General features: G+C 36.1%; 1 protein-coding gene across 2 annotated transcripts in view; it reads left to right on the top strand.

Annotated features, from left to right (window-relative positions):
* The window catches only part of TENT5C (terminal nucleotidyltransferase 5C), a 38,156-nt gene that overhangs the window by 4,014 nt on the left and 10,074 nt on the right, over positions 1-24,068 (top strand). Inside the window, exon 1 of one of the 2 annotated variants that reach the window (XM_051992903.1) lies at positions 9,183-9,368. The exons of the other annotated variant lie outside the window; for it this stretch is intronic. The gene's annotated coding sequence lies outside the window, so the exon portion shown is untranslated. Of the gene's footprint in view, positions 1-9,182; positions 9,369-24,068 lie in introns of those variants that run through there. 2 annotated transcript variants of the gene reach the window in all.

Raw genomic sequence — 24,068 nt, 5'->3', positions numbered from 1 at the left:
TCAAAGGGAAGTAAGAAAGGAGTAAATTCTGGACCTGGGAAAGAGTCTGAAGAAATAGGAAGTGGAAGATTATATATTGCAGAACAAACAGGAGGTTATGCAGAGTTGGAGCACAAGAGTAATGTGGAATCATCTTGACTGTTAGGTTGGAATGATCTTGTGAAGGGTCTGAACTGACTATTTAACCTCTCAGTTTACCCTTAAATATAACCAGTCCTCAGGATATATTCTTCTATCTTCAACCTTCCTATGGTCATGTTTTTCTCTTTCATGAATATACCATTTCTGTTCCTTCACTAATTTTGCTTCTCTTTTCTAGAATGACCTCCATCCCTTCTGTCCTCTATCAATACCCTATCTGCCCATACTTAAGATATAGCCTTTCCCCTGTCCTATATGAAGTGTCCTTTTTTAGCTACTCCAATCAATGTAATTTCTTTTCTCTGAATTCTGACAGCACTTACAGTCTGTAGTGGACAATGTAGTTTGTACTAATTCCCCATCAGATTGTAAGCTACATGAGGAGAGGAACTGTTTTCCTTGCTTGTTGCAAACATAATGCTTAGGTTTTTGTTCTTGTTCAGTCATGTTAGACTTTTTGTGAGTCCATTTGGGATTTTCTTGGAAGAGATACAGGTTTTCCATTTTCTTCTCCAGCTCATTTTACAGATGAGGAAACTGAGGCAAACAGAATTAAGTGACTTACAGAAGGTCACACAGATAGTAAGTGTCTGGGGCCAAATTTAAAATCAGCTAGGAACACTGTATTCACTGCACAGTCTAGCTGCCTCACATTACCTAACAAGTTTTTTTTTTTTAATCTATTTACATACAACTATTGTTCTAAGCTTTTTGGAATCAAAATTTCAGGAAATTTAATTTACAAAATTGTTCCTAAAATGTAAATCTGAACATGACACTCCCTTCTTCAATAAACTTCCATGGCTCTGATTGACTTCAAGATCAAATATAAATTTTTCTGACTTTTAAAGTTATTCACAAACTTGTCCCAATATCTTTTTTAGCCTTGCTATATTCATCCCTTTCTCAAATTGCCCCCTTGGTTCTTTACACACACTTTGCCATCTTCCATATCAATGTTTTTGCAATTGCTGTCTCCTGGGCCCAGATAACACATTTCTTCCTTTTGCATATTAGGATCGTTTGTTTCCTTTAAAACTCAACTCAAATATCATCTATGCAAAGTCTGACGCAAACTTCTTGGTGGCTACCTCCCTTCAACTACCTTGTAGTTTTAAATATACATACACACACACACACACACACACACACATACACACATATATGTTGAAACCTGTTGACTTCACTACCCTCCTTTACAATGTAAACTACTTAAGGACAGGGTATTTCTTGTCCTTTTTCTCTAAATGCCAAGCATAGTGCCTGATACACAGCTGGAACTTAATACCTATTTGTTAATTTATTCATTGAATGATTCTTATCAATAAACTTATAGTATCTGTGCTTCCTTCTGTCCTAAATAAGTCATATGGATTGGTCTTGGTTTAGTACCAATTGCCATTGGTGAGGGTGTTGATCTTCTTGCACTCAGTGGCTCATTAAGTTTTCTACTCTAGCATTCTGGGGGCAATTTAAATGATGGTAAATTAGATTATAATCTATAATAACCCATAATAACCCATGATCTATAAGTCTAAGGGATTCCCCAAAAGGATGGTATAAAAAAAGTATTCAATGTACAATATAAATTGGCTGTTGGAAACTAAATTTATTCCTCCATGTACAAAAAAGAATTATAATCATAAAGAATAACAAAACAGTAACGGGACTAAATGAATCAACAAGGTTCAGTAATTTAATTTATAACCATTGTTAGCACCCTAGACAATGCTCATATTTAAGCCTCTTGGAACACAAAGCAATTTTTCAAACCTGTGAATATAATTTTCTATTTTACCTTGGCTTGTCAATGTCCAATCAAATGGATAGCTGTGCTTGAGCCATTCCTTTTTCTTGCTGGTTGAACTCTCCAATGCTTAAGCTTTTCTTGCCTCCAGCTAGTTCCAACCCAGGACCTCTCTATCTTTTAAACTTAAAAGGAAAAGACTACCTCTAATCCTGGACACACATGCTCTAGAATTTTAATTTACTTAAGATCAGAAAAGGAGCAATGGTAGCCAGGGTACTAGATTTCCATATGATAAATATTTTCAGGTTGATCATGGCTAGAGAAGTGTCTCATTCTTTCCCAAGGAAGATGCCAATCAAATTCAAAGGCATTGAGCAGAAACTTTCTTTAGACAACTGCAAAATTCTTTCCCCTCCTTCCCAATCCCTATTGTTGTCATCTTGAGAGGAAAGGTAGACTTTGGTCCATGATCATCTACAATGCAATCAAAAATGCCAAATTTTTTCAGCATTGAGGCACCACATGATCCAAAACAACCAAGAAATTTATCATTCTCAAAAGGATCAAGCAATTACACAATGTTTTTAGTGTCTCCAGAGATTTCTAGAGGATTTTTAGAAGCATGCTACCTGAATTGTCTATTATTGGTCAATTCAGCCTTACTTAGTAAGCTGCCTAAAGATTCTTCTTCAAAGTTTACAGCCCCATTCATCTTGTTACTTAGGTCAAAGTGGGTAACCAATGAAGAAATGATCAGTGCAGAGCATTTCTTAAAAAAAAAAAAACAAACAAACGTGTTTTTCATCCCCAATTAGATGTTAAACATTTTTTTAAAAAGTTTTGAATTTCAAATGCTATCCCTTCTTCCCTCCCTGTCCTCTCCTCCTCTGAGATGATAGGCAATGTAAAACATTTCTATATTAGCCATTTTGTACAAGAAGATTCAAATCAAAGAAAAAGAATGAAATAAAGTGAAAAATACTTTGTATTCAACAATAACAGTTTTTTTTTCTCCAGAGGTGAGTAACATGCTTCATCATTAGCTCTTTGGGATTGTTTTGGATCTTTGCATTGTTGAGAATAGCTGTCATTCACAGTTCTTCATTGTATAACATTGCTATTACTGTGTACAACATTCTTCTGGTTCTATTCATTTAATTTTACATAAGCTCATGTAAGTCTTTCCAAATTTTTCTAAAATTATCTTGCTTGTCATTTCTTATAGCAGCATGAAGTGTTTCTGCCTTAGCTACTAAAGAGCCCTCAAAAAGTTCTAGTAAGCTTGCTATTTGCTGGGAGTTCTTGGGGGGGTAGGTCTAGAGTAAAAAAAAAGATTGCCATAATTCCCCCATCCTAGATATAGATTTTGAGGGTTGGTGGTTTCAAGGATCCAGAGCAGGACTACTTTGCTATAGTAATACCTTCACCAAGCTATGAGCTATAGGGCATTCTTTTCCTAGGAATCATGTTTCCCCATAATTATATCCCTTCCAATTCCCAGAGATTGGACAGCTGGGGGTCACAGACTGGTCTTGTAGTTTTTTCATCAGGTCTTTCTCCTTTGAATCAGGAGATGGAATTCCTAGTTAAATTATCTCTGGTTTCAGGAGTCTTCTAAAGATAATCTGATAAATTGCCAAAGAATAATAATGAAGATGTTTTCAGGCCTTGTGCTAAATTTATGGAAGATATCAATCATAGGATGTTGGAGATGAAACATCATATCTGGTCTAACACTTTCATTTTATCAATGAGTAAAATGCAGTCTAGAAAAGTAAGAAGAAATGACTGGCCCTAACCTTCATTGAGCTGGAATTGGATCCTGGGTATTCTGGGAAGGATGCACAATAGATATATCATTGTTTTCTTAAACCATATATTTATTTTGAGAATGGGCCCATAAGTTTTACCAGACTTTAAAAGGAGCCAATAACACAAAAAAAAGATTGATCTTAGCCATCTGATTTAGACCTATCTTAAGTAGAATGAATTACCTGCAGTGATTATAAGTTTATCCTTAATGAAAGTCTTCAAGAAGACTATATTAATAGCTAATAACAATATATTTCATAATAACTAAAATTCACAAGTGCTTACGATGTACTAGGTACTGTGCTAAGCGATTTATAAATACTAACTCATCTATGATAAACTTGGTTCTTCTCAGCAATTTGGCAATTCCAATAAAATTTGGCTGGAAAATGCCATTTATATCCAGAGAACTAAGATGACTAAATGTGATCAACAGATACTATTTTCACCCTTTTTTCTGATTTTTTTCTCATGTCTTTTCCCTTTTGTTCTGATTTTTCTCTCCCAACATAACTCATGGAAATATGCAAAAAATTAATGTACATGCATAACCTAAAAAATTAATTAATTAAAAAACCCACCAAACCAACAAATACTATCTCATTTGATTCTCACAAGAACTTTGAAAAGTAAGTGCTATTATCATTCCCTTTTTAGAGATAAGGAAACTGAAGCAAACATAGGTCAAGTAGCTTGCCCAGAATCACACAGGTACTAAGTGTCAGAGGCTGGATTTGAACTCAGAACTTCCTGACTCTTCAAGTCTGTGCTCTATCAATTGAGTTATCTAACTTTCTCTAATCATTGTGGGGGTATGTTGTATAATTCTGGGAATGGTTGGACTAATATTGCTACCAACACCAGGCTTCTTCCAGTTCAGTGAAGTGACTACTATTTCATAATGCCTACTCTTATTTCCCAAGTCTCCAAGAATCACACCTTCATTCCTTTGAGTTTCTGCAATATTTATGGCTTATTCCATTCATCCACAGCAGCTTAGTGAATAGAGATTGGCCCTGGAGTCAGAAAGATCTGAATTATATCTAGCCTCAGACCCTTACTAACTATGTGACCTTTGGCAAATCACTTAATCTCGATCTGCCTTAATCCAGTGGGGGAAAAAATGGCCAACCAAGAAAAACCTATAGGCTGTATGGTCCACAGAGTCATGAATAACCAGATAGGACTGAGCAATAACACTATTCATTATGTTTAATCTATGCTTGTTTTTAATCTATCAAGATTTATGCCTGGTTTCTCCAAGAATACTCTTAAGCCCTTTAGGGACCATGTCATATGTTCATTGTATCACCAGTTATGGAGCAAATGGTCTGCTGTGTTCAGGGAATATTTGTTTTTATTGTAAATTCAGCAGAAAGGTGTTTGGATCTCCTTAGAGGTGTTAGAGAATAAGGAGATGGGGTGGGTCCTATTTTGAAGAGGCATGAGAGGCAGCATCATAGATACACTAGATACCTCTATCTGGGTAGTAATCCCCAGGCGCAGGGTCCACCCCAACACTGCCAACGACTTGCTAGCCTGCTTTGCTGAATCTCTGTACTTCCTGTGTTCCACCTATAAAATGGGGATAATGAAAGACAGCTTTGCTACGCTTTTATGATGCCAGAAAGTTATTTACAAAAAGACAAGGAACTCTTTGGGAAAGTTTTGTTATATCCTACCCTTCTTAAAATATTTTAGGAGAGGTTTTTTTTTTTACATGGGCATACCAGCTTTAGGAAATCCAATATATTAAAAAAAATGCAATCTTTAAAAAAATAATAAGCTTGGGAATAATTCTTTGTCCAACATATCAAAAACTTTTTTCAAGTCTGTTAAGATAGGAATCTATTTGCTTTCAACTTGTTTGTACCTTTGATATAAAATGAAGCCTGCATTCTATTCTCTTCCCTTTACACAAGCAACAAAAATGTATTGAATAACTATTGATCTAGACTATGATATGAGCATGGCTAACATTAATTTATCTAATGAATAACTATTGTTCTGGGGAAAGTTGCATCCCTTCTTTGGGACAATTATGAAGTATAGTGGAAAGATCAATTTGGTGTCAAAAGACATGGGATAACCTAGATTTGAATCCCTGTACCTGCCAAAGACTAGCTCTATGATTTTGGATTCCTCATTTAGCTTCAGAATGATAGAATCTCAGAGCTGAAGAGGACCTTGGAGATCATCAGATAATTCAGACTCCTGGGTGTGGCCTAGTTTAGATTAAAATGTAATTGGAAAAAGTTTTAACAAAATAAATCAAAATGTAATTCAACATGGATAATTTTACTTTGTGTCTTCTAAGTCAACATGCAGCCTATAGGAATCTCTTGCTATTTGAATTTGACTCATATATGACTCATATAGGAACAAGAATCCCCTCTATAAATATATATACTCAATAAATATACTTAATATACTCAATAAAAGGTCATCTAGACTTACTGGATAGGAAGAAGAAATCCTGAGAAATGTCATCCTAAAAAAGCCTACATAATTATTAAAGTGATTCCTCTGAAGACATATGATACTGCTGGACGGAACTGAAGAAGGATTGCTAAGGATTAGCAGTGTTGTTAAACATTTGTATCAATGACTTGGAAAAATGACATAGATTTCATGCTTATTAAATTTGCAGATGGCACAAAGCTAAGAGGAACAGTTAGTACATTGGGTTACAATCAGGATCCAGAAAGATCTTGACAAAACTTGGGGCCAAATCTAATAAGATGAAATTTAATAGAGATTAAAATCAGACTTGAGTTCAGAAAGTCAACTTAAAGGATCATGGGATCAACTTCAGAAGAACAAGATGGAGGAAATATGTTATTTTTGACAGAAATCTGGAGCTTTTAATGGTTTGTAAGTTAAAAATAAGTAAACAATGTCATATGGTAGTCAAAAAGACAAATGTGATTTTAGCTTGTGATTATTACTTCAATGCATTACAGTTTATATTGATTAAGAGAAATAATCATGCTCTATTCAATTTTTGCTACCACATTTTAGGTAGAACAATAACTGGAGAGCAGAGAAGGGAAGATGAATCCAGACAGGCTTCAATGAGCCAGTTATTAGATTTTCTCCCCCACCCCATTAATATATTTTTCTTGCATTTTAAGTTTTGAACTGTCTCCCTCCCTTCTCCTTAGCATTTCACACAGTTATGAATATATGTGTATGCATGATATATATTTGTAAAAGAATTCTATACAAACTTCTATTTATCATCTCTTGCTTGGGAGGTGGGTAGCATCTTTCTTCACTGGTCCTTTGCAGTTGATTTGATTATAATTTCAGACATTATCATAGTTATTCTCCAAATAATACTGTTGTTACTTTATAAACACTAGGTTCTGCTCATTTCACTCTTCAATTATTAATTTTTAAGGTGAGCATTTACACTTTAGAAACCTGCAAATGCTATATATCAGGTCTTGATTTATTATTTTATTGTTTGTCTAGAATTTTTATTATTGGTCAGGCATTTCAGTCATGTCTGACTCTTCATGACCCTATTTGGAGTTTTCTTGGCAAAGATAGTGGAGTGACTTCTTTCTCCAACTCACTTTACAGATGAGGCAACTGAAGCAAATAGGGTTAAGTGATTTGCTCAAGATCATACAGCTAATAAGTATCTGAGATTGAATTTGTATTCAGGTTTTCCTCATTCCAGACCTAGTGCTCTATCTATGATACTCCATCTACACAATTAAATGTTAATAATGCAAATTAAAGAGTCTTGTTAATATGCCCTCCACTTAGCAAGTTGTGAAACTTGCATACTGCAAGCTTTCATGGCAAGAATAATTTTCCAAGATAATGACAGATAAGATCTTGGAAAAATCTGTGGACAGATAGAACATAGACTCTGGAGTCAGGAGGATCTGACTTCAAATATAACTTCAGACAGTTACTAGCTAGGCACATCATTTAACTCAATAGCCTTCTCCCAAAAAATCTATGAAGACTTAGGAGGGACATATTAAGTGTCTTCAAGTATTTGTAGGATTGTCATGTAGAAGAGAAAATAATTTTGTTATATGAACTTGCTCCCAGATGACACAACTACTAGTAGTATGAGGAGATAAGACATTTCAGAAAGGTATAGTTTGGAATTAGGGAAAAACTTCACAACAATTATGACTATCCAAAAGAAGAAAGACGTCCTTTAAAAGGTTCCCTCTCCTTTATATAAGTCTCCAATCTCTGGGGCCTTTTCTCTTTTGTATAAAATGAAAGGAAACAAGGTAATCAATCACCTTGTTAACCACTTTCAACACCATGAAGAAATGTTGAGCTTTATAAAAATGCGTGTAGCAAATTTGTTTGAGACATTTGGAAACAAATTGTTTAGTGAATACTTGGGGAAGACCTGAATAAATCATGATATATGAACATAATGAAATATTATTTTGGATAAAATAATATAAATATAAAACTCAAAGAATTATGTGAAGATGTGTATGAATTGATGAAGAATGACTATTTTTCCTTTTCTCAAACAATGAATACACTTTTAGTAGGACTAACAACTGTTTACATTACTGTTTGTCTTTATTATGAGGGAGGATTTTATTGAGAGTGGGATGGAGTGGGGATGGTTTTGAAGAGTGATTTCTGTAAAAAAACAATTATTAGTATTAAAAATTGAGTCAAGGTGCAATCTCTTTCCCACAAACTGTAAATTTCAAAGAACTGTCTTTTGTGTTAGAGGTTTTGGGAGAAAGTACATTTGGGCTGTGGTTTGTGTGATTATAGTTTTCAGCTGTATTCAATTACAATTTATCAGCAAATAAAATAAAAAAACAAACTCTTAAAAGTTACTAAATTTGTAGCATTTATTATGTATTTCCTCAATCATTGAGTATTTAGAGGCAGCTTCTAGTACTTTTAATTTTTTTTTAAAAAGAGGAAATGATACTATATCTATATGATTCTTTTTTAACTTACAATACTTAAGCCACTCTGATCTCTACTCATAATCTATGATACTATCATTTGAGAGACAAAGTGTATTTGGATTGGGAGGGAGAGGAGGGTTTGAGTTAAGACACAGGGAAGGGGCAAAAAAGAGGAGGAAGAGAAAAAGAGAGAACTAAATTCTAACTTAGATAAGTTAGTATATAATAGATATCACTGGGGCTAAACAAGGAGAAAAGGTTGTAGTTTAGCTCTAGAGCTCAGGATACGGTTTTCCTCAATTAAGACCCCTTCCCAAGACCACTTTTAGTTACCACCACGCCTGCGCAGCCCTATTTCTCCTGTCGTCCTCGTTAATTTACTCGTTTCTGGGCAACCATTGATCTCGTGCAGCCAATCAGAGAGGGGATTATCTCTGTGCCCCTACTTCGTCAGTACTCTTGCGGAAGGATCCCTTTTTGGACAGCTCCGCCCTAGTCCCGCCTCTGGCTATCTTCGGAAAGGCCGAGTTGGGGGCGGAGGCAGCAGTGGCGGGGCGGGGCGTGCTGTGACCGGTATAAGAGCGGAGGGGGCGGCGGCGGAGCGGCTCACTCGGTGCCGGTGCCCGGGGTTTGTAGTGACCGAGCCCCTCCCGCCGGGGCTACCGACGGCTAAGACGTGCTAATACCATCATCGCCGTCTCCTCCTCGCCCTCCTCCTCCTCCTAACAACAACTCCACCCACCGCCCAGGTGAGCGAGTTTTGGGGTGCTAAGTGCCTCCCATTCTTATTTCCCCTACCTCTGCTTTGCCCCCTGGCCGGGTTGGGGTTGAAAAAGTGCCCGGAGGGGACTGCGAGCATCTGGGATACGCGGCTGGCTGCTGCGCGTCACAGGGGGGGCGGTGGCAGTGGGGGGCGGTGGCGGAGGGGGACAGGTGCAGGGCCCCGGGGAAAGGCAGTGCTTTGGTGAGTGGTGCGACCCCTTGGAGGAGGGGGCCTCAACCCACTCACCTCTAATTGGGCTGGCTGCATCTCTCTGAAACCGAGAAGCTTTGATACTCCCAAGCCTAGACTGAGCTGTGCCTCCGAGTTGGCAAACTTTTAAACCACCGGACACATGAGTGCTTTGCACCGGGTTGGGCGCTCGGGGGAGGGGGATTACTAACGTCCTCCTGGGGCGCTTTAGGGAAAGCGCTTTGGGGGAAAAAAATAAAAAAGCCTTTCGGCGCTTTCGAAGAGTGAGCGGCTCCAAATTTCCAGGGATTTTACTGCTGCCTTCCCTTTAGCTTGGCGTCGCTGCCTCCTCCCACCCTTGTCCTCCCCTCCTCTGACCTTTCCTTAGTCCCGAGACATCCTGCTCCTAGGCAGCCGGAGGCGGCACGGTCACCTCCCTTCCCCAGACTGATAGATGAGAGAATTGAATCCAGCCGGCCTCGAATCGAGAAGATCTGGCTTTTCATAGTCTTTTCTCCGACTCTTTTGGCTGGGGAACTTGTGAGCAAGTGACTTCACTTCTCAGTACTTCCAGCCAATTTAAGATTACTAGCTGTTGAGCAGTTATCTTTCTGCGTTGGTGGATGGAATTTCCTCACTGAGAGTTCCCTAAACCGAAATTGCAGGTCGGGGGCCATCAAGGGGGATGGGGGTGGGGGGAAGAAAGAAAACAAGGAAAAGAAATGCAGACTCTAGTCGATTGTGGTTTGAGTACTGTGCGGGACTCGAAAATACAGAAACAGCTCTGCAATAGAATAGCGCTATTTACCTGAAGTTGGTGTTTTGCTTCTGTGGAAACGATAGTGGGAGGATTGAGACCTCCCTAATTTTTTTTTCTCTCTTTGACATGAACTTTTTTTGTCTTGTGAATACGGCGCTGTCAGCTGTAGCTACCGTAGGCTCATCAAATACAGCACAAACCGAACTTGGTTAGGAACCTGTTGGAATTGAATCCATTAAGATATTTTCCCCTTAAATCACAGTTTCCACGTTGATGTAGTTAGATATTCTGTTTACATTTAGATCTAAGTTTAGTAGTTCAGGGAGAGGTGTATAGATAGCATCGTATATGGGTGTGTGGAGAGTAAGGAAAAAAAAAAAAAACACTTAGTAAATACATAATGGTAACAGATCAAAACCCCAAAGTTACCTCAAGGAATGTTTTTGACTTACGAATCTATATGAAGAAACCAAAGAATTTAAAACTGAAGATACATTTTAGGAAACAATGTTATTTAATCCTCTAGAGAAAAGGCCTTTTTTCTTTACTAAAAGGTAGTGTCTTACCCTATCCTCAGAGAACCACAGAGTTAGAGCTGGAAGAAACTAGAGAATTATCATCTTCTCAACCTCTTCTTTCAAATGAAGGAACTAGATCTTATAAGTTAGGGCACTGATCCATTTCTACTCAAATTTAATAGACAGGAATTTCTTATAAAAGTGTTTGATTTTACTAACGTTTAGTCTTAAATGTGACTGTTTTGCATTATCCCAGTTTGGCATCAAATAAATTTTGGGGAATAGGAGGAATAACCCTGAACCCATCCCTACCTTCTGGCATAAAATTAGCACTGGATTATAAGTATTTCTTAAGTAATGTGATTTCGGTATATGTTGTTTAGTTACTGGAATGGTAACATTTTTTTTTTCCAATATGAAGTATGGGAGGAAAATCACTTTCCCACTTAACATTCAAAATCTGTAAAATAAGGGGGTTGGATTATAATAATTTGGTGAATATACCAAGCTGAGTTTTTAAAGTGCTGAATTATTTCCCATTAGTAGAGCCCCTAAGTATTATTGAAAATATGGTTCAGAATGACTCAAAATTTAATATGTTATATATAAATATATTATAGAATCTATAACCCTAACAAAATTCTATTGAGTCTCTATAGAATGATTAGTCTTCAAATTATTTGCCACTTGAGAACACTAACAAAGCAATTATAATTTTTAAAGAGTAATTTATGAACTAGATGAGAGGACACCAGGGTGACACAATTTTTGGTTTCCAGGAGCTTGTGAAGTGTTTAGATTCTGCATAGTTTTTGGAGATTTCTAATATTGTGTTCAAGGGTACAAGTATTTTGTCATTTTGTTGGTGTGTGTGGTTCTTCACAATCATGGTCACATGACTGGAAGAGCTTATCCCAAACTACAGAAACCCTAGTATGTTATATGTGTAGGTGGGATTGGGATGTGTTTGTGGTGGGGGAGATGGTGGTTGATATATATGCCAGACTGAGTCCTAGAAGTCCATTTACATTATGTAATGTGTCAAATGTTGATTTAACAACAAAATCCCTTTTGTTATTTTTAAAAATTTCAGATATTCAGTATAGCAATCAAAGAAAATTAACTTTTTTTGTTGGTGTTGTATCACACAGATAAACCTATTGATTTAAATAGAGCAGTTTTTGTAGACTAAGTATTAGATTTAGATATAGTTGTAAAGTTTTGTAGAAAGGAAGAAGGCAATGGTGAAATTACTAAGGTTGAACTTACTTTTGATGTAGATGTAGAAACTACTATATAATCATCAAAATAAAGTAGATTCAGTGAGGTCTTGCTGGAACTATTCATCACTTCTTTAAGTTTTAGTTTCCTTGAATTTAACACTAATGAAATCATAGCCTAAATGCTTTGAAATGATCGGCTGCTGATGTGTTAACCATTTTCTAATTAAAACCATAAATAACAAGAAAAGTTTCTACATAAGTTAAAATAGTAGTCAATTTAAATATTATACGTTGCAGTTTTGATTTTGGATAAGGCGAGGTTCTCTTATCAAGGCTTAAGTTTAAACTTCCTGCTTACCTCTATGGGTCTGCTATTGCGATAGATTTGTATATGAAGCACTCCAATTTTTGGATATTATTTGATTTACTGAGGGAATGTTTATATTGTTTTCTGGGTTTTTACTGAGCTCTGCCTGTGTAAAGCTAACAAGGAAGAATTATGTAATAGTTTCTGGATTTTTTTTTTCTTTTTAATCCTCACAAACTTGGCATTGTGTTTTGACTTTAGTAAGTGCCTAAGAAGTCTAACTTTTGTTGTATTGACTAAATCAACAGCCATTAAAAGTCTGGGTCCTGGGATGAGAGATAACAAAGATAACTTATAAGACACTAGAGAAGAATTCTACTGTATCTAAGAGACAAGTATATTGCTTTGGGAGAAGCCTTTTTAAGATGAATCAAACACATCAGTATGCTACCATGAAATGTCAAAAAGGCTTTTAAAATTGCCATGAATTTGGATGAGGCAACAGTAAGAATCTTGTCAATCAAATTTCTTCGGAAGTACTCCAAGTTATTTTATCTGGCACACATAGAATTGCTTTTATATTTGGAATTTAAATAAGCTAACTTGAAGTAAACATCTTTAGGAAGAACTTTAAAGAAACGGGAAGGTTTAAAAAAAAAGCATGCCCAATTTTTATCGGTTTTGTATCACACGGATAAACCTATTGACTTAATAGAGCAGCCTTTGTAGTCTAAGTACTAGATTTAGATATATATTTGTAAAGCTTTGTAGAAAGGAAGGAAGGCAATGGTGGGAAAATTACTCAAGTTGAACTGATTTTTGGAAAAAACCTTTTAAAAACAAAATTCGACCTAAGGTGCTAATTAATTTTTATATGAAGGGGTAATGATCTTTGTTAATGATGTAATAGTTTGCATTTATGGCATGTGAATATATATAAAAGAAAGCATTTGGAACCTTATCTCTTGTTCACAGCTTATCTTTACCTTTGTGATTCTTGGGAGCAAAATTCAGGGCCATTCATATTTCATAGATCATTTATTTCTTGGGATAGTGGTTATTATTGTAATACAGTGCTGGGTTGTTGAGACAAAAGTGACAAATTGAAGGCAGTAGTGAGAATAATTTATTCTGGCTCGTCTGTAGTCTGAGTTGTTGGATAATTTTATAGTCCTTATTACTTTGTGGTTTTATTCTTACCCTTTCTTGATTTCCACTGCTAAGCTTGCCACTGTCCCTTTTGTATAACTGGTTATTAAAGATCCTGTTCCTTCCTTAGTCTTATATCTTTCAGCTTTTCTCCTTTGTTGAGTTTGTTTCTGAACTTTTTTCTTTGTTCTGGACTTTTTCATTAGTTGACACTGAATAAAGCCCTGGACTTGACTTCAAGTTCAAATACTGCCTTAGGTGCCTATTAATTAGCTATTTGATACGGGGCAAGTCACTTGATCACTTTCAGACTTAATTCCCTCATCCCCAAAATGGGGATAATAAAAGCACCTACCTTGAGTTGCTGGAAGAATCTGCAGTTTTAGATTTTATTATGTAAAGTATTTTGTTCACCTTGAAAATAGTATATAAATGCTGGCTATTTTTTTTATTAACTCTTTTCTGTGTCTTCTAGAATGTGACCCCTCCTAATTGTTCTTGCTTTTCACTTATCTTAGATTCTCTCTCCCTTAAACTATTCCTGCTTTTATAATCTGTTTTTTTTTTTTTAATGGAAAACTGCTTAATTAATCTCAATCAACCCCAATTCATCTCAATCGACTCTCTATTGCAGGTGATTATCTTCTTTAATCCATCTGCCATCCCTTGAAGACATCTTACTAATACTTACTAACACATCATATTTCATTCTAATAATCCCTTTTCTTGTTTTTTTTTTTTTCTCATTTCAAAATTTAGCTCAAAGCCAAGGTCTTTTGAAATGTCTTTGCCTTAATGCTTTTCTTATTCTATGTATTCCTTTATTGGTTAATGTTATTTTTTATTGTTTATGATTCTCTAGTTTATCCTATAGGTTTGTATTCTTGTCCCACTGTAAAGGGGAGGAGAGGGATTCCACATTAACATATTTGATCCTTCTCCCTAACATTTTAAGAAGAAAGTGGAACTTTGTTCCACATGACATCCTCCCACCCATATACTACTTTCTCTCTTGCCTTGAAACAGCAATTATTGTGCCAATAGTCTTCTCTAAACAGAACATGCTTGTGCCTTGCCAGGGTAGACAAAGGGTTATCAAAGGAGTTGTTGGGAGCTTGCCATGGCCAGGGTGTGGATTGGGGTAGCTTGTCAGCATTCACCTCTCCAACTCCTATTTGCTTCATTCTTCACCCTTATTTTGCCTTCCTTTCTTGTTCTTTTGGAATTAAAGGACCCCTCTTTCCCAAATCCTGTGGCTCTATGACTTGAGTAGTTTTTCCCACCTTGCAGTTGTTTGTAAATCATAAAATTTTAGCTTAATCCAGGTCACAAAATGGAGAGATTCCTTCTGTTGTATGACAGTGTATCATCCAGTCTTTTCTGGGATACCTGCAGTAATGAATGTATTTCTTAAAAAGACAGTCTTTTCAAACCAGTTAGATAGCTGTAGTTCTTTTTGCAGAACCCAGATTTTCTTCTCTAACTGCTGTCCATGTATCCTTTCTGGGACTCCATTGAACAATTCAGTGCACTTCAGTGCTGGGTCTTAAGCCCTTGATGGGCCTTCAATATGACAACCCTTCAAGTACAGGACAGCATTCTAATTCCTCCCAAGTTCTTTCTTTTCTACCCATAACACTGTAATTCCCATGGAATGGAACTAAATTCCTCACTATCTTTGGTGCCTTCTTTTGGGTTGTCTTTGTCATTGTTTTTAAAATGTTAGAATTGAATTTATATTAATAGTTATTAGTCCAAAGCAAGAATACAATAGGAAGGGGAAGAGAAGGAAGAAAATGTTTAGTAAAGCACCTATTATATGCCAGGAACTGTGCCAAAATCTTTACACATATTTTCATATTTGAATCTGTACAATAAACCTGTGAGATAATTGCAATCCCCTTTTTACAGTTGAGGAAACAAGGTAGACAAAGTTTAAGTGACTTTTACAGTTTACTTCATCTAGTAGGATTATCTAAGGCCAGATTTAAATGCAGGCCTAATGCTGTCTTCTGTGCCAGCAAGTTACTCTACCTCCTTGCCCCCTTCCCCTTTCTTCCCCCCCCCCCCCCCCCCCCATCACAGCCTTATTTGCTTCAGTGTCTTGTTCTTTGCAGTAATGAAGAACTACAGGAGAGAAATGGTCACAGCATAAACTCAGATGCTACTCTTGAATTTTATAAAGCACAGAAATGACATTTGATGGCACTGATACAGGGCTCTGAAATTCTCTTTTATCTTTCTTTCAAACCATATGTGTTTTTATTTTTGAGAAAATTATAGTGAGGGGGAAACATTAATGAGATGCTTGAGAATAAGACACCCTTGAATATAAAATGTTTGAATGAATGGTCATCCTTAGAGATTGTACTGAAGACCTTAGGTGAACCTCAAAGTCTAAACTGCTTCCTGTTAAGTGAGTGATTCTAAAAAAGAGAATTAATTCAAATTAAAAAAATTGGCATGCTGTTCTAGAAACTTGTGTGTGTGCTCTGCTTTTGTACACTTGAAGCAAGAGATTGTAAGAAGCAAAATATCTTACCAAAAACTTCACTGACTCACTGGTGAATGTAAGAAAAATTTATTTTAACATTCTTGCAAGAATGGGTGTACCCTAATTCCAAAGAATGGAAACACCTGAAGAGGGACAGTCAAGCCTTTCTCTGGAGTTTAGTTAGTCCTACTTCTTCCTTGAGGATACTGATTGGTCATGGTCATTTTCAGGTTACCATTCTCCCTTATAAGGTATGAAAATTGTATGTGTATGTAATATATGTTACATATACCCAATTTTAAACCTAATGTGACCAGAGCAATTCTTCCTTTGGCTCTTTGAGCTCCTATTGTTGGTCAAATCTCTACTTTCCCAATCCTTCCTTGTCCAAAAGGCAAATTCCCCCAATTTATCATGTCCTTGGGGTTTTTATCCTTTCTCTAGAATACCTGTGGAAGCAAAATGAGTAAAACAATCCTATTTCTTACAGGTGCCTTGGTTAGTAGACACACTTTTGAAACTCAAAGGAAGTAGAAATTCAAGTCCCCTCCCCTGATTCTCCATTAATTGTACGTCACAGATGTGGATCTCCACCCCTTGTTAGTCAGTCCATTACATTCTTAATGGAGGCAAAGTTCAAAGCACTCGTGTTCAAATCTGAAACCACCTCCATCCTTGATTATTATTCGATGTCTTTATGGGTTTCATTTTCTAATTTAAGTTTCATTTCTCCAAATTAATTTTCATAACTGTGAAAACCAAATGCCCATCTCTTTCTTACAAAATGGAGAATATTATTATAGTAATATCCTCCAGATCCTCTTATATTTTCTCAGCATAGTCAAATTCTTGGGAAAATAGTGCCACTATGTAATTTTATTAATATACTTTTAAAAGCCAATTATCTTTGATTAGAAAGAACAGCTTTTTCCTCTACTAAATAAACACATGGAGATATTATTTCTAAATATCTCAATAATGCTAGAACTCTTATAAAATTTCTTGAGAATTTTTTAGATGTTGGTATCTCCTCTCATAGAAATACCCAAAATGCTTTGCTTTTTGAGCACGGCACTTTGTCTCCCAACATTCGTCATTTTCTCTGGTTGTCCCTCACACTTGTATTGCTCTTCCTCATCTCCACCTCTTGCCTTTCCCTAGTTTCTAGCTAAAAGCCCACCTTTTACAGGCAACTTTTCCTGATATTCCTTCTTTCTTAGGGCCTGTTAATTATTTCTAATTTATCCTGTATATGGCTAGTTTATACATAGTTGTTTGCATGTGATTTCCTCCATTAGATGGTGAACTCCTCATGGGCAGGGACTATGTTTCTCTCTCTGCCCTTTACTTTTCTTTTGTTTGCTCAGTGCTTAGCACAGTGCCTGGCAACAGAGTAAATGCTTAATAAAAGTGTATTGACTGACTAGCAGCCATGTCCATCAGAATTGATTGTTATATAGTCTTGTTGTTGCTGTCTATAATGATCTCTTGGTTCTGGTTCCTAATTTCTGTAGTGAACCGATTATGTTGTTGGGTTTGTTGCTGATTCTGTTTTCAATCTTCACAACCCCGAATCAATATCCTGCAGTAACAGGTTGCAATTTCTTCCAGTCTTATCTCTTTAGCCATGTTCCTTTGGGCATGATATTTTGAGGGACTGGCTAGATACTATTTTTGATGCTGTGACATTTTAGAATTTACTGGAACATAGCTCTTAAGTTGGCTAGAAGTCTCCAAGAGAAGGTATCTCTCTGTGAGGTATGGTTTCCAACATAATTTTTAAAAAGCCCAACAGTTTGCTAGAACATTTATGTTCACACCCTTTTTGTTTACTATTTTTGACTCAGCCAACTGTCTTTAACTTGGAACTCATGAAATTATACCACTTTTGGGTCTAGCTGACTGGGTTTCTTTCTCAAGTAGGATTCTCTATTAAAATAGGCAGTATATCTCAATTGCTATGGGAATGTAACTGAATTTTTTTGACTTATGAGTACACATTGATGTTAAATGGTGGAATAAATACTGATAAGTCTGAGAAAAGTTGCTGATGACTGAATTTTATAAAAGGTTTGTGTGAAAAGACCATCTGCGAACTACTACTTAGGCAGACCTTTTTTCCCTCCACAATGCATTGCTTTATTATATGGGGAACTGCTTCTTGGGAATGTGGAACATGAGTTTGGGGCATTTAGGTGGGTGATTGTGGAACATGAGCTTCCTGGAAAAGTGGTAAGGAACCATTCAGTCAGAATGGGTCAAATAACTTAGTTTTTAAAGAGGGAGACTAGAGGGAATGCAAAGTGTGTTCTTTTTACTTCTTTATTCCCAATAATCAAAATAATTTGTTTTATAAAAATGAGTATCATATGTCACAAGAAACTTATATTAAAAACTTGAAAGTGAGTACCTGAGTGCGGGCTATAGATTAGATACCAAATTGGGCTACACTCCCTAAAATTAGTTCTCTGAAAGGAGAACACCCCCCCCCCCCCACCACCATTAAACTGATAGCCTAAAAGTAATCTAAATAAAATAACAATACTAAAAAAATTTTTTTTAAACTTTTGGGAAGAAATCTACTCTTATTAAAGATAAATAATCTCAAATGAGATAGCTGTAAAGTATTTAGTGCAGTGCTGGACACTTATAAATGCTATGCAAATGTTAGCTATTGTTATTACTAATTTCTGCTACAGAAAGAAGGCAACATGAGTACAGAGAAAAGTCAGAGAAGTTGGAAATTTGAGGTATAAAAAGTATGTTCTATATAGAGCTGGTGGAGGTTGGGAAAGAGGGGAGGGATCAGGGAGATAGGCTTTGGAAAAAATGTTTTGCCAACTCTCCCTTCCCTTTAAACTCCACCTCCCCACACAAACAGAATAGGGAAATCAAGATTCCCCTTCTCTTCCTTGTTCCTTACTTCCTCTCCTAGTAATAGCATTCTCTCACTGTTTTGTAAAGATCACCCTGTTCTCCCCACCACAGACTGGGTAGACCTCAGCCCAAGTAGCAATTGTGAACTTTTGTGCTCTGCCTACACTTGCCCACAGCCTGAGCTAATTTAAAACCATAACACCAGCTACACTGTTTTTCAGATTGAATGCTTAAATGCCAGAATTTTGAACTTTGGGGGTTAATTTAACCCTTGGGTCACTATTACTTGTTTTTTTTTTGTTTTTGTTTTTGTTTTTTTAAATAATATCTTTGCCTGAGTCACCAGTCCCTTGGAAAGTCACTTTTCCCCATCCTGCTTCTGTTTCCAGAAACCTTTCTATCCCTTTGTTTCATTGGGCTTTCATTGAGAATTACTTCTATATTTGCAAGGATAGCTTAATCCTCACAGAAGTGGGGCTGGAGGACACAATAAACCATCTTGGGAGGAAGACTCCTGATTTTTCTCTGCTCCCATCCCTCTTTAATCGCCTTGTTAGATTTAAAAAGAATAGGGAAAGGGAGGGAAAATTAATGAACTTCACTAGTGAGATCTCTGGGAGCAATGCCGGAAATATGAAAAGGGCATGAATTATTCCCCTTGTCTTGCAAACATGTTTTTCCAAGTGTGTATGTAGATTAATAGGTAAACTTTTTTATTTATTTAAATTAAAACTTAATCAAATGGGGAAACTCACATTTCTCTCTCTCCTGGGGATAGGCAGGAATAAGAAGTTGAATAAAATAGTAAATGAGCCTTAACCTATCCAATACTAAGAGCACAATTTATGTAGCTTATGCAAAACTAGATGTTTTTGGTGAGACCTGTATGGTTGGGGGAGTTTGGTGTGATACGGTGCTAAGGCCATCAGGGTGTAGGGAGCATTCCCAGAGGAGTTTCCAAAAAGGAGAGTCACTTATCTGTGGATAATTTTTGATAGTCACTAAATAGAATTTTCAAAAAGAGGTAGAACCCTTTCTTCTTGCCTCAAGCTTAGGGTCATGTTATTTTTCTGAGGATCTAGGTCTAATGCCTTGACCTCAGACAAAAAAATACTCTTATCAAAGTTATATGAAATTCCAATTCATTTGATATTGGCTATCCTAATGATTCCACCTATATGAATTCTAACTTTCTTGCTTAGAATTTATAGCACCTTACTGATTTTCTACAAATTAACCTAATCCTTTTCTCTTAATTCCCAAATTTCTCTGAGCAGTGCTTGTCTACTTTCTTATTGTCTTCTTAGGAGGCATATTATCCTAGCCCCTTTATTATCTGGTCATCTGGATTCTTGCCTCTTTCTGCACTTCTTGAAGTCCTTCAGCTGATCTTCCCTGAGTTATTTGATGCTCCTGTTAGGGTTTGTCATATGCCCTCTTAAAGGAACTCGGGTTTCCAGACTTCATCTCTTAGTCATTGTTTCTTTAAATGAAGAATAGACACACTCACATCTTTATTTCTAATTATAGTTAAATTTTCTGGCTCCAGCTAGGCTGAATATGCCCCTGAATCTAGTGTTTTGTTTTGTTCTTAAGAGGGATTTTTTTTTTAACTACTTGGGAAAGGAGCTCTTTGAAACTTTCAATAGCTTCCTGTTACCTACACTATTAAATCTCTGCTGCTTTGCCTGGCTTTTAAAAACCTCTGTGTATGACCCTTAGTATCCTTATTTAACCGTTTCCTCCATTCTTTCCACGTACAAACACTCTCTTACAGTCAGGGTTGTCTCTTCATTTTACTATTATTATTATTATTCTTTTTATGATATATCAGTTTACATAGAGATTTCAGAAAACACTTTCTCATCCTTATACTCCTGTCTAGTTTCAGTTCCATTCTAACTGGTTTCCACCTAAAGCTAGAATGTCTTCCTATGCCTCTCCAAAGCTCTCACTGACTTGTTCTGGAATCCTATTTTTTTTTCCAGTATGTCTTTTTTGATCAGTATTATATTTGATATTGTGATCTTGCCTTTTAAGCTCCTCTTAAATGAGGACTAACTCATGTTAGTCATGTTATTCCTTTTAATAAGGTTTATGTCTTCCCTCTAAATCCCATAAAGTATCTACTACAGTTGAATGTATATATATTGTGTTTGTTGACATGAGTTAGAAATTTAAAAAGAGTAAAAGATTGATTGAAACCTTTAGTTACTGATGGAACTAAATTCTCTCAAACTGGAAGCTTTACTTCCAGTATGAACTTGTCATCATCTAAGAGTTATAATCACAGACTAAATTCCTGTAGTATATATTGTAATTCATGAAATCAAGTGTTTAGTTTATATACTCTTTTTGATTTCATGTACACAGATGGATCTTCTTATTTTTTGTAGACTCTTTGACTTCAAAGACCATATCTCTCATTAAAAAAAAAATCACCCAAAGTATTGATAATAGATATTACTCAATAAATCATTGACTAGACTTAGTCCCCTGATTGAAGTATTTATCCATCCTTATACTTGCCATGTTCTGTTTTTTTTTTTTTTTTCAGTCCTTTTGGGCTCTTACAACTTCTAAAGTGTTGCAGATTTTGAAGATGTAAAAATTGGGGTAAAATGTCTTAGTAATCCTTAATAAAATGTCTTAGTAGGTTCTAAAGCCTGAATCTTGTGGCTCAATCTCTTAAATGATCATTTTCTTTACCAATGTAACATGGTGCTAGTAAATGGGGGTGAGGGAAAAGGATGATGCAGATATGTAAAGAAATCTGGAAGAAATTAAGGAAATAAGCATTTATTAAATACCTACTATGTGTCATTTAGTTTATATAACCCTTGGAAGTAGGTGCTTTATTATTACAATTGAGGAAACTGAGGCAGACAGAGGTTATTGACTTCTAAAAGATTATATAGCTATTAAGTATCTTGAGGCTGGATTTAAACTTGGGTCTTTCTGGTTATTGGCTGAATAGATTTACCCAGAGTTACATCAATTGTAGATAGGATCTATGATTGCTTGGCAATTAAGCTACAGCTTGGTGACCCTCTAATTTTATGATAAAGGAAGATAATGTATCTGATAAGGATCCATGCATGAGTTGATTAAAATAGTTGACTTCTCACCTCATTGTGAGTAAATGTTTAATTTGATTTAATTTGATTATAGGGGTTCTTTAAGCAGTATGGAAATAGCAGTGAACATTTTAATTCATGTGAATCTATTTGACTTCAGACTCTTAATCTGGTCACTATTTCAAATATTAATCCTATTAATTGGAATTCTCCTGTTAGTGAGCTGGGAGTATTGGAGTGTTTCACATGACTCATTTAGTTAGTGATTATCTTACTGTTGACCCAAAGTAGTTAGAACCAAAACGCTTAGCTGAATTCATTTTTTTTTTTTTTTGGTGATGTTCTCTGAAATCTACTCTAGTATTATCATTGTTGATTTAAGTTGTAATTTTTATTTTATTTATGTTGATTTAAGTATGTAAGTAAGTAAGTAAATATTTATGTTGATTTAAGTATGATGTAAGTATGGTAAGGGAAAGGATGGGTATTAAAAGAAGTCATTTTGCAGCTAACAAGGATTAGTAATTGTCGATTGTACTATGGCTTAGTTTGAAATCAACCTTAATTCTTGAGCAGCTTTTGTATTTTAAATATTTTGTTGTGAGGATGATGAAAAATAAATATAACCTGACAGTGATTAGAAATTATTTATACTTTTGTAGGAATGTAGTTATGAAAGGCAAGATATGACCTGGGAAATCACTCTTTGGGACTCAAAAGAAGTTGTCTTAGAACCTTTGAGCTTCTAATAAGTGGAATTTAGTTTGAACAGTATCATTAATAACTTGATTATATTCACAGTAATGCCTATTGTGAAATACATAGTGCCTATTATGTGCCAGGCAGTATATGCTAAGTGCTTGGCAAGTTAATCTCATTTGAGCTACAAACCAACCTGAGAAGTAGGTGCTATTATCACTCCCATTTTTACAGTTGAGGAAACTGGGGCAAATAGAGTTAAAAGACTGAGAAGATCACATAGCTAGTAAATATGTAGGATTTGAATTCAGTTCAGTGCTCTATCCACTGTACCACCTAGCTGCCTCTTGATACTACTGCTTATTAGTAACTGCAAGACAAGGTCCTTTGAAAAACTTCATGATAAGCATAATATGTAATTATAAATATAAATATAAGCATGAATAATTACTTTCTAGGATGAATATTGAGGCAACCTTAGAGTTGTTCAGCATATTACTCTCTCCAAATCAATCCTCTAACTAACAAAATAGAGATAGGGACAGAAGATAGACCTGTGGCTTCTCAGATCAGGAAACTACTAGTACCATTGGACACCTTTTCTCTAAGTTAAATTTAGCTGCTTGGAGTACTCTGCTAAAGTGACCTGCCCAAAAGTCACAAAGATACTATATACCAGAGAGAGGTCAATGCTTAGAACATTACTTAAAAAAATAAACTAGGGGCGGGGTACATTTATTCAAGAAATGGTTAATATCCATATCTCAGAATGAGGATTAACAATCAAGTAAAACTGCAAAGGTTTCTCAGGAATACAGAACATTTAGTATTAAATAGAGAATGGGACTCCGATAATAATAGGTAGACTTGACCAAAGATCATCCTGGGGAAAAATAATTTTGATCCCCAACAATTACCTAGGATGATGTTTAAAAAAAAAACCAAACCAAACTTAATGTTTGTTGGTGATGGGAACCGTCCGTGAAAGTCATGCAATCTATTTGTTGTGAAGCATGGAAATAGGAAATTCAGTCCCTCATAGATGTTTGGCTCAAGCTGGGTGTTAGGTTCCATATCAGGAATGCAAAGATAAATTATCTCTTCAGAGGTAATAACAGTACATTAATGGTTACAATCCTTTCTAGACTATGAGCTAAGTGGTAAAGGAGATACATGTGTATCCAGACTGATACAGGAGAATGCATGAGGACACAGGGAGGTGGCTCAGAAGGCATCATAGGAAACTTTGGGCTGGTGTGGAGTGAGGGGAGGGAGCCCCCAAAGAGGCTAGCCTCTTTGGGGGCTCGAAAGGCTTTGTGAAGGTTGTATGAGTACCAGACTAGGGACTTTAAGGAGCTCGTTGAAGGGAAACTTTAATTTTTCCCTTTTCATC

The sequence above is a fragment of the Antechinus flavipes genome, chromosome 4 (genome assembly GCF_016432865.1).
Source record: "Antechinus flavipes isolate AdamAnt ecotype Samford, QLD, Australia chromosome 4, AdamAnt_v2, whole genome shotgun sequence".
NCBI classification, from domain to species: Eukaryota; Metazoa; Chordata; class Mammalia; order Dasyuromorphia; family Dasyuridae; genus Antechinus; species Antechinus flavipes.
Note: the sequence above shows the minus strand (reverse complement) of the source record. Positions and strands in the feature narration are given on the sequence as shown.